The 12,346-nt window shown below is 50.2% G+C and overlaps 1 protein-coding gene and 1 pseudogene across 2 annotated transcripts in view; one reads left to right on the forward strand and one right to left on the reverse strand.

Annotated features, from left to right (window-relative positions):
* CLMP (CXADR like membrane protein) overlaps positions 1–12,346 on the reverse strand; it is a 96,914-nt gene that overhangs the window by 14,203 nt on the left and 70,365 nt on the right. The gene's annotated exons all lie outside the window — the stretch shown is intronic.
* On the forward strand, positions 8,409–11,023 carry LOC132222031 (small ribosomal subunit protein uS14-like; annotated as a pseudogene).

Here is a 12,346-nt window from a genome sequence, read left to right on the forward strand (position 1 = left end):
CATTTAAAAAAAAACAAACAAACAGTAAAATCACAGCCTGGCCGGGTAGCTCAGTTGGTTAGAGTGTTGTCCCAACGCGCCAAGGTTGCGGGCTCTATCCCTGGTCAGGGCACATACAAGATCAACCAATGATGCACAAACAAGTGGAACAATTAATAGATGTGTCTCTCTCTCTAAAAATCAATAAAAAAATTTTAAAGGTTAAATCTCGACATAAAAAATAAAAATGTATCCAATATTTTATTTAACCTTAATGGTGGAGCTAGAGAGATGTTACAACAGGTTCAAATGGAAACTGGACTAAAGGGATTTCTATTCTTTGGACAAAATTCATTTGCATTTCTATGAACAAGAACAACGGACACATGACATCAAGGAGAAGTACACCTATTCATTTCTGTGGCTCTAAACATGAAGATAACATGCAGGAGGCAGCTCTCTGTGGTGTATGTGGGAGCAGGGGCACGTTTTCAGGCTGGGGTAGTGGGGCGAGCCTCTATTGATAAGGAGGGGAATTAGGTCTCCTGAAGGCTGCTCCCTGCCCCTCTCTCCTCCTGCCTCCTCCCTTAGCCTTTGATTTCCCTGCTCAACTTACTGTCTCTACATTACAGCACCCAGAGGGCTGCTGGGCAGAGGCCTGGGGGGAGGGGTTTCCTTCTGACTGGGATGAGGGTGGAGGGAAATGGAGGATGGAGGTATCTTCTCTGGGACAGAGTTCTCAGCAACTCCCAAAGGCTCAAGTGAACTCTTCAAAGACACTGCTCAGCAAATTGGTAAGCGGGGGATACTTAGGAGATGAAAGAGAGCCTAGCACTGGCAGGTTTGGCTCAATGGCTAGAGCGTGGCCCGTGGACTGAAGGGTCCCCGGTTCGATTCCGGTCAAGGGCACGTACCTCGGTTGTAGGCTCGATCCCTGACCCTGGTTGGGGCACCTGCCGGAGGCAACCAATCGATGCATCATCTTTCACATGATGTATCTCTCACATTTCTGTTTCTCTATCTCTCACCCTCCCTTCCCCTCTTTCTAAAAAAAAAAAAAAAAAAAAATCAATGGAAAAATATCCTCGGGTGAGGACTGAGGAAGCTAGAAGGAAGAGTTGTCACCCAGGGGTCAGGCTGGGATATATTCTAGTGACAGGAACCAGACATCTATAACCGAGCAGGAAAGGGGCTTGTGGGTCAGGGGACAGACTGCACCTTAAATAAGGTGGTCAAGGTAGACCCCCCCAGAGGCGACATTAGAGCAAACACTTGGCGGAGATGCAGAGCCAGCCTCCGCGCTGTCTGGGGCAGAGAGAGCCCCGGCAAAGGCCCCACAGTGGAAGGGGCCTGGCGTGTCTGAGGAGCAGCAGGGCCAGGCGGCTAGCGTGAGCCGGGAGAGGGGGAGGCCCGGTCGGGGGTGGGGCCGGACCGCGTAGGGCCTCACGGTCCACTGTAAAGATGGTGCTTTCACTGTAAGGGAAATGGGCGGCCATTGTAGGGATTTTGAGCAGAAGAATATCATGATGTGATTTCTGTTTTGAGAATGGCTATAGGAGGCCAAGAGTAGAAATGGGAAAACCAGATTCAGGCAGGAGCGGCACGGCCTCCAGGATGGCAGCGGTGGGAATGCGAAGTGACCAGGTTCTGAATGTATTTTGAAGACAAACCGAATGGACTTTGCAAGAGACTAACCACCTCATTCAGGATATTTTAGTGATTTCAGAGCGGAACGGGGAGAGGGAGAGAGAGATGAACATCAATGATGAGAGAGAATCATTGTTCAGCTGCCCCCTGCACACCCCACACTGGGCATGTGCCCTGATCTGGAATCCAACTGTGATCTCCTGGTTCATAGGTCGACGCTCAACCACTGAGCCACACCGGCAGGGTAACTGACTATTTATTTATTTAAAATATATTTTTTATTGATTTCAGAGAGGAGGGGCAAAGAAACATCAACGATGAGAGAGAATCACTGATTGGCTGCCTCCTGCACCCCCAGGCATGTGCCCTTGACCAGAATCAAACCTGGGACCCTTCAGTCCACAGGCCGATGCTCTATCCACTGAGCCACACCGGCCATGTAACTGACCACTTCATTTAAATGTATATTGTGGTTATGAGAAAAAGAGGGGAGTCAAGGACTACTCCCAGATTTTGGCATGAACCAGAAAGGAGAGAACTGCCACCAACAAAGAGGGAAAACTGGGCAGAGCAGGTTTGGGGGCACAGTGCGTGGGGCGGGGAGGGGATCCGTTTGATTTGGACTGACTACATTTGAGATATTGGTTAGATACCCAAACAGATATCTACGATGTTCAGGGGCGAGACCTGTGCTGGAAATATGCTTCTGGGAGCAAGCATGTAGACAGCATTTAAAGCCAGGAGACCTGATAAAATGACGGAGGGCATGAAATAGAGGCCAAGAAGACAGGGGAAAGTGAGGGCGTCCAACCCAGGACAGCGAGACAGAGGAGGACTGTGGGCGGGAAAGGGACTCTGTGGAAAGTGACCCGCAGGGTGAGCTGATCTTAATTCCTAGCTGGGCAGGTCATGGTGGGGAGTCTCGCCCCTGGCATAGAACTTGGTAGTAAAAGGCTTACTTTGCCATAAGCAAGGCCTGGCGGTGGCTTCTGTGCATCTAGGTTAACACACCTTTGAAATAAGCAAAACCGCCCTCTAGAGAGCAGTCATCCGAACCATCCCGTAATCTGACCCCGCCTTGCTTCTCCCACCTTCCTGCAATCTTCCTTCCTCCCTTCTTTTCTTTTTCCATAAGGGAACGTTTATTCAGAAAGTCACAGAGGTAGAGGAAATGGGCTCAGGAAGCAAGTTACAGAGGCTAAAGAGGCCCTTGGAACTTTGGAGAAAGAAAGTAAAGAAAGGGGCGGGGTGGGGGGGGAGGGGACCGGAAAGGCAGCGGAGGGAGGGCGCCACGCCCCCTTTAATTTCAAACACAAAAACCCCCAAACTGTTATTCTCTGAAGCATTATCTCAGTCTGTTGAGATCTTGCTTCTAGATGTATCCTCTTTGGGGCTCAAATAAAATAAAATAAAAATTTTTTATCCTTTATTGATTTTCAGAGAGAGAGGAAGGGAGAGGGAGAGAAACACCAATGAGAGAAACATGATCGATCCGCTGCCTCCTGCACGCCCACCGGGATGGAGCCCACATAGAACTTCGTGGTAAAAGGTTTATCTTCACCTAAAGCGAGCCCTGCCCATGGTTTCTGTGTGCTCTGACCAAGAGTCCAGCAACCTCTTGGTTCAGGGGTCGATGCCCAACCACTGAGCCACACTTGCCGGGCTCAGATAAATTTTTATTAAAATTCTCTGCAGGTTTGGACGTTCTTTTTTTTTTTTTAATATATTTTATTGATTTTTTACAGAGAGGAAGGGAGAGAGATAGAGAGTTAGAAACATCGATGAGAGAGAAACATCGATCAGCTGCCTCCTGCACATCTCCCACTGGGGATATGCCCGCAACCCAGGTACATGCCCTTGATTGGAATCGAACCTGGGACCTTTCAGTCCGCAGGCCGACGCTCTATCCACTGAGCCAAACCGGTTTCGGCAGGACGTTCTTACATGGACAGAACTCAGAGAGACATACCACCAACCCGAGAGTCAAATAAAGGACTGTCGTCTGGGATCTGTAGTTGAACGTTCAAGCCCAGCCTCTGTTCAGGCTTCCAGCCTTACCTCCAAGGACAGGCCCTTCCTACTGCTCTCCGCCCGGAGCCTGGGCCTGGCAGAAACTTGAAACCACAGGGGAGGGAGGAGGAAGAGGGAGGAGGGCGGAAGGGTGGGGGCGGGGACCAGCCTTCCAGAGACCTAATTCCCCTCCTCTCAGATCAACAGAGAGCCTCTCCCTCACCCCCACCCGAAAATTCGCCCGCAGGGCTCCCCAGTGCACCGGGCTGCTCCTGAGTGTGGTCTGTGCTGGGCTACTTCGGAGGGTACGGGAAGTGGACAGTGTCAGCCCAGGGTCCAGTGTGGACCCCCAGACAGACTTGCCTCCAACGTCTGTGTTCTTTTCCATGGAAGCTGCCAGTTGTGGGGGAGGGCGGAGTAAAGGAAGGGGAGTCTTCTGTAGGAACCTCGGGTTCAGATGCTGGCTCTGAAATCAGATGGGGCAAGGGCCTCCGCCTTTTAAAATCTAAAAGGGTTAGATCACACGTCTTTTTTTTTTTTTTTGAATGAATTAAAGCCGACTTCTGCTCATATGTTATAAGAAAATTAGTAGTATAATCATTGATATATATATATGTATATATTTTTATTATTGATTTCAGAGAGGGAGAGGGGGAGATAGAAACATCAGTGATGAGAGAGAATCATTGATCAGCTGCTTCCTGCACGTCCCCTACTGGGTGGGGATGGAGCCCACAACCTGGGCATGTGCCCTTGACCAGAATCGAACCTGAGACCCTTAAGTCCACAGGCTGATGCTCTATTCACTGAGCAAACCGGCCAAGGCAGTATAATAATTCTTATCCCACCGACTTCACAGGATGAAATCTGAAAGGGCCTTGTTCCTTTGCCCAGTGACCGTTCAGGGACCAGGCACAGTGCTTGGCTCTGGGTTTAGGAATGTGGATTACCAGTAGACATAGAAACAACAATCTATATGCTCAGTCAGGACTTTTTTCTCTAACCAACATGGGTGTGATACTCATTTGGCGCTAGGCACTGTTCTAAATACTTCACAAATATTAACTCCTTACATTCAAGAAGGAAAAGAAGGTGCAGGATCCAGTGAAAAGTTAAAGCAAGACTCAGGAGATTCAGGAAGTGAATCTCTCCAATAAATGGCTTCAATTAAAGGCCATTCCTTTGTTTAATAAATATCTGTAGAGTGCCTTCATCTTAATCCGAAACTGGGCCCCGGAGTTTAATCCTGCGAGAGTGGGGCAGGATGGGGGGCGGGGGCTTCAGGATTCACTAATTAAAGACTGTGTGGCCCAGTGAGACTGGGCGTGCCCGGGAGAGGTGCTGGGCCAGGGACAGGTTTCTATTCTATTTTTATCCCTTTAACACACAACCAAGCTGGTGGGCGAGGCTGTGGCCAGCACCATATCGGAGTCATTTCCTACGGCCCTAGCCAGGGTCCCAGCCTCCTCCCATCGGGCGCTTGTTTAAAGTGTGAGCAGGGCATTCTCGGCCCCACGCCTTTACGCCTTTTGCACTCCGCAGGACGGTAAGTTTCTTGTGTGTGTGTGTGGGGGGGGGGGGGGGGCGCGCGGGGAAGTGAGCTCGGACCACTTGGAACTTAACGCTATTTCTCTCTTTCTCATGTCCCTGCACCTTGTGGGTGAGCACTCACTTGAAGAATGTCAGTCTGTGCTTCCCATAAAAAATGAGAGATGCTGAATGTAGAGTGAGTGAGGAATTCCCAGAAACTTCGAGGTTTTGTGGGCTGTGGGAGGGTGGTGGCCCTTTTTGGTCTGGGAGATCTCTTTTTATTAATTCTGAGATTTGGACTAACATCAGGAAATACCTTTGTCTACATTGGACATTAGAGAGCCTTAGTAGGTGTGGACTCTAGCTGCTTTACTTATTTATTTACTTATTAAATATAATTTAAAATATATTTTTATTGACTTCAGAGAGGAAGCGAGAGACAGAAACATCAATGATGAGAGAGGATCATTGATTGGCTGCCTCCTGCACGCCCTCCACTGGGGATCGAGCCCATAACCTGGGCATGTGCCCTGACTGGGAATTGAACCCTGACCTGGTTCATAGTTGACGCTCAACCACTGAGCCACGCCAGCTGAGCTTTATTTACTTATTTTTTATAAGAGAAAGTTTACTTAGAAAGTTACTGGCCTGGCCGCTGTGGTTCAGTTGGTTGAGTGGTGTCTGGTGCACTGAAAGGTTGAGGGATGGGCTCCGGTCAGGGCACACACCCAGGTTTCAGGTTCAGTCCCGGTCAAGGGTGCATACAGGAGGCAACCCGATCGATGTTTCTCTCTCCCTCTCTCCCCTCCTCGCTCTCTAAAATCAATAAAAACGCATTAAAAGAAAAAAAGAATGTTACAGAGGCTAAGAAGGGCCTTGGAGCTCAGGAGAGAGGAAGGTAAAGGTACTGCGCCTGGCGGGAGGAGAGGGGGGGTGAGGGTGGGGGAAGGTGGGGGTGCCCCGGGAGGGGGGTGCCCTCCCACTGCAGCTGCTTTAGGCCTCAGAGGGGAGCGCAGTTGGTTGAGTATCACATCCCAGTACGGCAATGCTGTGGGTCGCTCCCTGGTCAGGGCACATACAAGAGTCAACCAATGAACTTATCAATAAGTGGAACAAGTTAATGTTTCTCCTTTCTTCTCTAACAATCAATCAATAATTTTTTAAAATATATTTTTTATTGATTTCAGAGAGGAAGGGAGAGATAGAAACATCAACGATGAAAGAGAATCTTGGATTGACTGCCTCCTGCATGGCCCTCAATAGGGATGGGTCGAGCCCGCAACCCGGGCTCATGCCCTGACCGGTAATCGAACCATCACCTCCTGGTTCATAGATTGACGCTCAACACCGGCCGGCCGGGCAATAGTTTTTTAAAAATTATATTACAGTAGGAGCTTTCAAAATTTTTGAAGAGACTCACATTAAGAAATACATTTTTCAGGGAGTGGGGGCGGGATAGAAGGGGTCACTGGGGAGAAGGAGGGGCATATGTAATACTTTCAACAATAGAGATGAAAAAAATTTTTTCCTCCATGAACCAGCGCACTCATATGTAACTGAGGCGTACGTTTCATGAAATAGTGTATGTGCCATACGCTCCGACATTTTCTAGTCCACGTTAAAGCAAAACATCTGTCACTTAGGAGCCACTACAGCCGTGGTTCTCAACCTTCTGGCCCTTTAAATACAGCTCCTCATGTTGTGACCCAACCATAAAATTATTTTCGTTGCTACTTCATAACTGTCATGTTGCTACTGTTATGAATCGTCATGTAAATATCTGATATGCAGGATGGTCTTAGGCGACCCCTGTGAAAGGGTCGTTCGACCGCCAAAGGGGCCGCGACCCACAGGTTGAGAACCGCTGCACTACAGGGACCTAATGTGGAAAAAAGCTGCACCAGCAGCGACTGAGGGCTGCTGGGAGGCCTAACAGGCTACCTTCAATGGGGTCCTCCACTCAGCCGCGCAGCGGGTCAGCCAACTGACCTTCCTCAGCTTAAGGTCCTAATTCTAAGACAGGCATAAGCTACCTCACGGGACTTTTTGGAAACGAGACAGTCAGCACTCATGATCATTTGTTGTTTGTTTTTTGTTAATCCTCACCCGAGGATATTTTTCCATTGATTTTAGGGAGAGTGGAAGAGAGAGGGAAAGACAGAGAGAAACATTGATGTGAGAAAAACACATCGACTGGTTGCCTCCTGCACGCACCCTGACCAGGGCCCTGCCGGGGAGGAGCCTGCAACCAAGGTAGGTGCCCTTGACCTGATCGAACCTGGGCAGGGCCAACGCTCTACCTACTGAGCCAAGCTGTCTAGGACGCTATCACTTTTTAAAAGAAACATATATTTTTTATTGATTTCAGAGAGGAAGGGAGAGGGGAACATCGATGAGAGAGACACATTGATCGGCTGCCTCCTGCATGCCACACGGGATTGATCCCCTAACATGGGCATGTGCCCTGCCCGGGAATGGAGCCCAGGGCCTCTTGGTCCACGAGTCAATGCTCAATCTTATGGCGCCACCCCACCGGGCTCACAGTCACTTTTATTCCTCTGATTCGGCAGTCAGAAGGCTCCTAAGGTTTCCAGCGTTGTTCAAACCAGGGCCCCACGAATGTTAACATCCCACACATCTGTACAGTAAGCCTTCCCTGGCTAAGGGCTGCTGCTGCCCATCCTGGGCACAGTGTGGAACAAAGCTGGGCCTCTGAGGTGACACCTACAGCCGCGTGCAGCCTGAACCTCCCCCCGCCCCCCATATTTCTGAAGAGGCCAGTCCCTGAACCCAATGTTTCTAGATTCTGGGTGCCGTCCTCTGATGTGTCTTTGTCTTGGATCCTGCTGTCTTGTCCTTCTGAAATGCCCCCCCCCCCCGCTTTTTTTCATTTTTGCTTAAACAACACCTACACAGGCCTCAAGATAAAGCCAGGTTCCCTTCTGAGTCTAGACTCTAGAGCAGGGGTGGGCAAACTTTTTGACTCGAGGGCCACAATGGGTTCTCAAACTGGACCGGAGGGCCGGAACAAAAGCATGGATGGAGTGTTTGTGTGAACTAATATAAATTCAAAGTAAACATCATTACATAAAAGGGTACGGTCTTTTTTTTTTTTTTTTTTTTTTTTTAGTTTTATTCATTTCAAACGGGCGGATCCGGCCGCGGGCCGTAGTTTGCCCACGGCTGCTCTAGAGCCTTCCCTGGTGACTGCTCTCTCCCCTTTCTCCCACCCCGTCCTCACATTTAGTGAAGAAAAAGGAGAGAACCGCATGTACGCGGTCCACATCTCTGGAAAGCAGAGGTTATACGACTCCAAAATAACCGTAACCCTTATTTAATGTGAATTTCACATACACTTCTGACACGGATTGCAATTTGGCTCCGTTTTTTCCAGACATACACTGAACCTCAGGTGCTTGTGTGTCTCTCTCTTACCTATTTTGGTTTTAGTTCTAGGAAATGCGGTGCTGAGACGAAGCCACGGGTCAGGGTGTAACAGGAGAACATGAGCACAGGGTACCTCTTCAGCAAACAAACGTAAAGTTAACGCATGCGTTACAGCTGCGGCGGCTGCTTGTCTGATGGCATCGCGGGTGGACCCGCTCCAGATGCCCTTTCAGCGAGAGGAGGCGGCCTGCTCGCCAGGGTTTCTGGGAACAGATGGCGCAGCTCAGCTTCTGGGCAGCGGCTCTGCACAGCCGTGGTCCCAGGCCCGCATAGCAAACGGGAAACTGCCTTGAATGGCAGATACCATCCCCTCTCCGTTTAGATCAGGGTGTTTCTTGCTGATCTAAAGGGAGAGGAGGGAGGGTGAAGGTGTGGCCAAGAGGCTTGGCACAGGGATGGGAACCCTTTGCCCTAATTTCTCCATCTGAAAAACAGGGGAAAGGTTTCTCCCATGTGTCCCTGACCGACCTGGGGGAGGCGGTCTCGCTGCCTTTGGAAATTCTACTGTTTCCATCCCTAGAACCGGAAGGAAAGCTCCAGAGTCTAATGTCATCCCATCGAGGCTGAAATTCTACTATCCCCGAGCCTGCGGACCACCCCCACATGCCCCCTGCGTATCTGTGCGTCCTACACACACGGGGTGGAAGCATGCTGCCCAGATCAAAACGCAGCCTGGCCTTGGGTCCAAGCCCTGGTGAGCCTGCGTTCAGCACCACACCCACTCCAGCCCTTTTCTTTCTGTCACCCTCACTCTTCTCCCCACCTCCCTGGCAACTGACAAGTTTGGCCACTTTACACACTACATTTTGATTAACCCCTTCTTTACAGCCCAACATCCATGACTGTAGGCTTGGCCTCGTCTAGCCAGAAACCGTTTACCTGATATGGCTTCTACTCGAGCCCCGCTTCACCCAGCGTGCTGCACGGTGCCAGAGTGATGGCTTTACTAGCAAAATGCATATGTCCCTTCGCTCTTAAAATCCTTCGAAAACTCCACGACATCCCAGGAGACGTGTAAGCTCCCTCGCATGCGCACACGCCTCCCTGTTCTGGTCCTGCGCCTTCTGCAGGCTCACGGCTAGTGCTGTGCTTACACCCTGCTCCTGGTCCCCAGGACCCCAGGCCCTGTGTCTACGACCCGCGAGCTCCTCAGGCCCTGCCTTCCACCAGCACCCAGAGGTGCTTTTTAAATTTTTATCAGAGGTACCGTCTTACACGAAGCACTTGCTGCCCTCTCCCCTCCTCCAGCTGCTCTGGGCCAGTGGGCCCTCCTTGCGTCCATCTAGAATGGCCTTCTTGTCTCAATCCTGACATTTACTTCTACGCTGAGCTCCTGCAGAGAGGGCGCCTGTACAGCGGGAGTCCATGTCTATTAAATTTAACGACATAGATTTTTAAAATAGTTTTTTTAAATTGAGGTAACATTGGTTTATACTAAATTGATTTTTAATCTTTTAGAACTTCCAGCAGTTCCAAGCTTTTTTGGCATCAGGGTCTTTGCATAATTAGTTCTGTCTGGAATAATTTCTCCTTGTTTCCTACCTAGCACATGGTATCATTTCCAAGTATTTAAGAAGGCAGCAGAGCTGGTGGTACTGACGTCAGAGTGCCTCGTTTCAAAATGCCAAGCGGGCGGCCTTGCGCACCGTTCTCCCTGCGGGCTCATGCTTCAGCTCCTGGTGTGTAAATGGGACTAGCAGTCCCACGAGCATTGCTGAATTACGTCCTATGTGCTAAACGGCTTGTGCCTGGCATGTAGCCAACACCTACCGTGCTCTCGTAAACATGTATGTATGTTTCTGATTACTGGTGCCACGTCCCAGTACGCTCCAAGGAGCTAGGGATTCCGATGTCTCCCTCACTCCTGCACCCCAGGGCCTCGCAGGGCACACGGGCAAGTGCAGAATAAACTGTGCTGTCTGGCCTTTCGCCTCGTGGCTTCAGAGAGCAGGATGGGCTGCCAGCACCTCTCCTGGAGCCAGCGGAGAAAATTCGGCCAGGGTTCTCATTCTTGCCTTCTGCTCAAGCCGCCGGTCTGACCCGGAAATCCGGCCTCAATCTGCGAGGCCAGTGTTTCGGTCAGTACGCGAAGGACGCAGGCTTCTCGGAGGTGGACTAAGCGAACATCCATGAACGGTCATTCACACATCTACCTTTCCGCAGGAGCTAGCTCTCTGTATGCACGATAAAAACTTCAAACAGAAACAAAGCTGTGCAATCGCATGGCTGGATAATGACCACTTTCCCTGTAGGATGCGGCTGGACATGAGAGCGAGCTGAGCCTGCTCTCAGGGTGACGCCAGAAGCGTGGCAGTGGCTTCTTTCATCACCAAAGGCTTCCTGACCCCGAGGCTCACTTGGCCACATAACCAAGCCACTCTGTTTTTTCAGTTTAATAAAAACATTTGGGTGAAAGTTGGATGAATGGAGTCAGTCTTGGATTTTTATTAGAGGAGACGCTGCTCTCCTTTAGCTCACTGGGAAGCGGGACTGACTAAGGCGTTGCTGGAAGACACAGGCTCGGGTTAAGGTTGTTGGAAGAGACAGGCTCAGGTTAAGGTTGTTGGGATAGACGGGCTCGGGTTAAGGTTGTTGGGAGAGACGGGCTCGGGTTAAGGTTGTTGGAAGAGACGGGCTCGGATTAAGGTTGTTGGGATACACAGGCTCAGGTTAAGGTGTTGGGATAGACGGGCTCCGGTTAAGGTTGTTGGGAGAGAAGGGCTCGGGTTAAGGTTGTTGGAAGAGAAGGGCTCGGGTTAAGGTTGTTGGAAGAGAAGGGCTCGGGTTAAGGTTGTTGGAAGAGACAGGCTCAGGTTAAGGTTGTTGGGATTGACAGGCTCGGGTTAAGGTTGTTGGGATACACAGGCTCCGGTTAAGGTTGTTGGGATAGACGGGCTCGGGTTAAGGTTGTTGGAAGAGATGGGCTCAGGTTAAGGTGTTGGGATAGATGGGCTCAGGTTAAGGTGACCTCGCTCTACAGAGAACAGAGAGTGGGGTGATGACTAACAAAATGACAAACAGGGTCAAGATACCACAGCGATTTGGGCAGCCCATTCAGCAGGTTAAACCCCAACGGGGATCCTGTAATTTGTTTTCAGTGAAAACCTTAGCTTCTGCTCGTAAAAACCACCTTATAACAAAAAAGTAGACAGTAGAGATAGGAAAGGACAACTTTTCGCTTTTTAGAAGCAAAATAGCAAAGTTCTGTAGAAGAAGGAACATCTGGCCAGCTTTCCTAGATTATAGAAATTTTTTTAAATCCCTAAACTTTCAACAACAACAAAAAATTAAAACAGTCCGGCTGGTGTGGCTCAGTGGTTGAGCATTGACCCATGAACCAGGTCACAGTTTGATTCCCGGTCAGGTCACATGCCTGGATTTTGGACTCCATCCCCAGTGTGGGGCGTGCAGGAGGCAGCCGATCCACAACTCTCTCATCACTGATGTTTCTATCTCTTTCTCCCTTTCCCTTCCTCTCTGAAATCAATAAAAACATATTTTAAAACAGTAAGTCAGTGGGTAAAGGGAGGAGGATAGTTACGCTGGGAAACGAGGCGGAGGGAGGTCCCGTGGCCGGACGTGCCAGGGCAGGGAGGGTAAAACAGGTTACCTATTCTCAGCCCCGCTGAAGGCCAGCCCAGGCGTCAGGAACAGGCGCCGGTGAGCTCTGCTCACAGGGCCAGGAGTCTGCCCCCGCCCCCAGCGAGCGCCCAGGCGGCCCAGCGCCTGCCAG

This window comes from Myotis daubentonii, chromosome 19, assembly GCF_963259705.1.
Source record: "Myotis daubentonii chromosome 19, mMyoDau2.1, whole genome shotgun sequence".
Lineage (NCBI taxonomy): Eukaryota > Metazoa > Chordata > Mammalia > Chiroptera > Vespertilionidae > Myotis > Myotis daubentonii.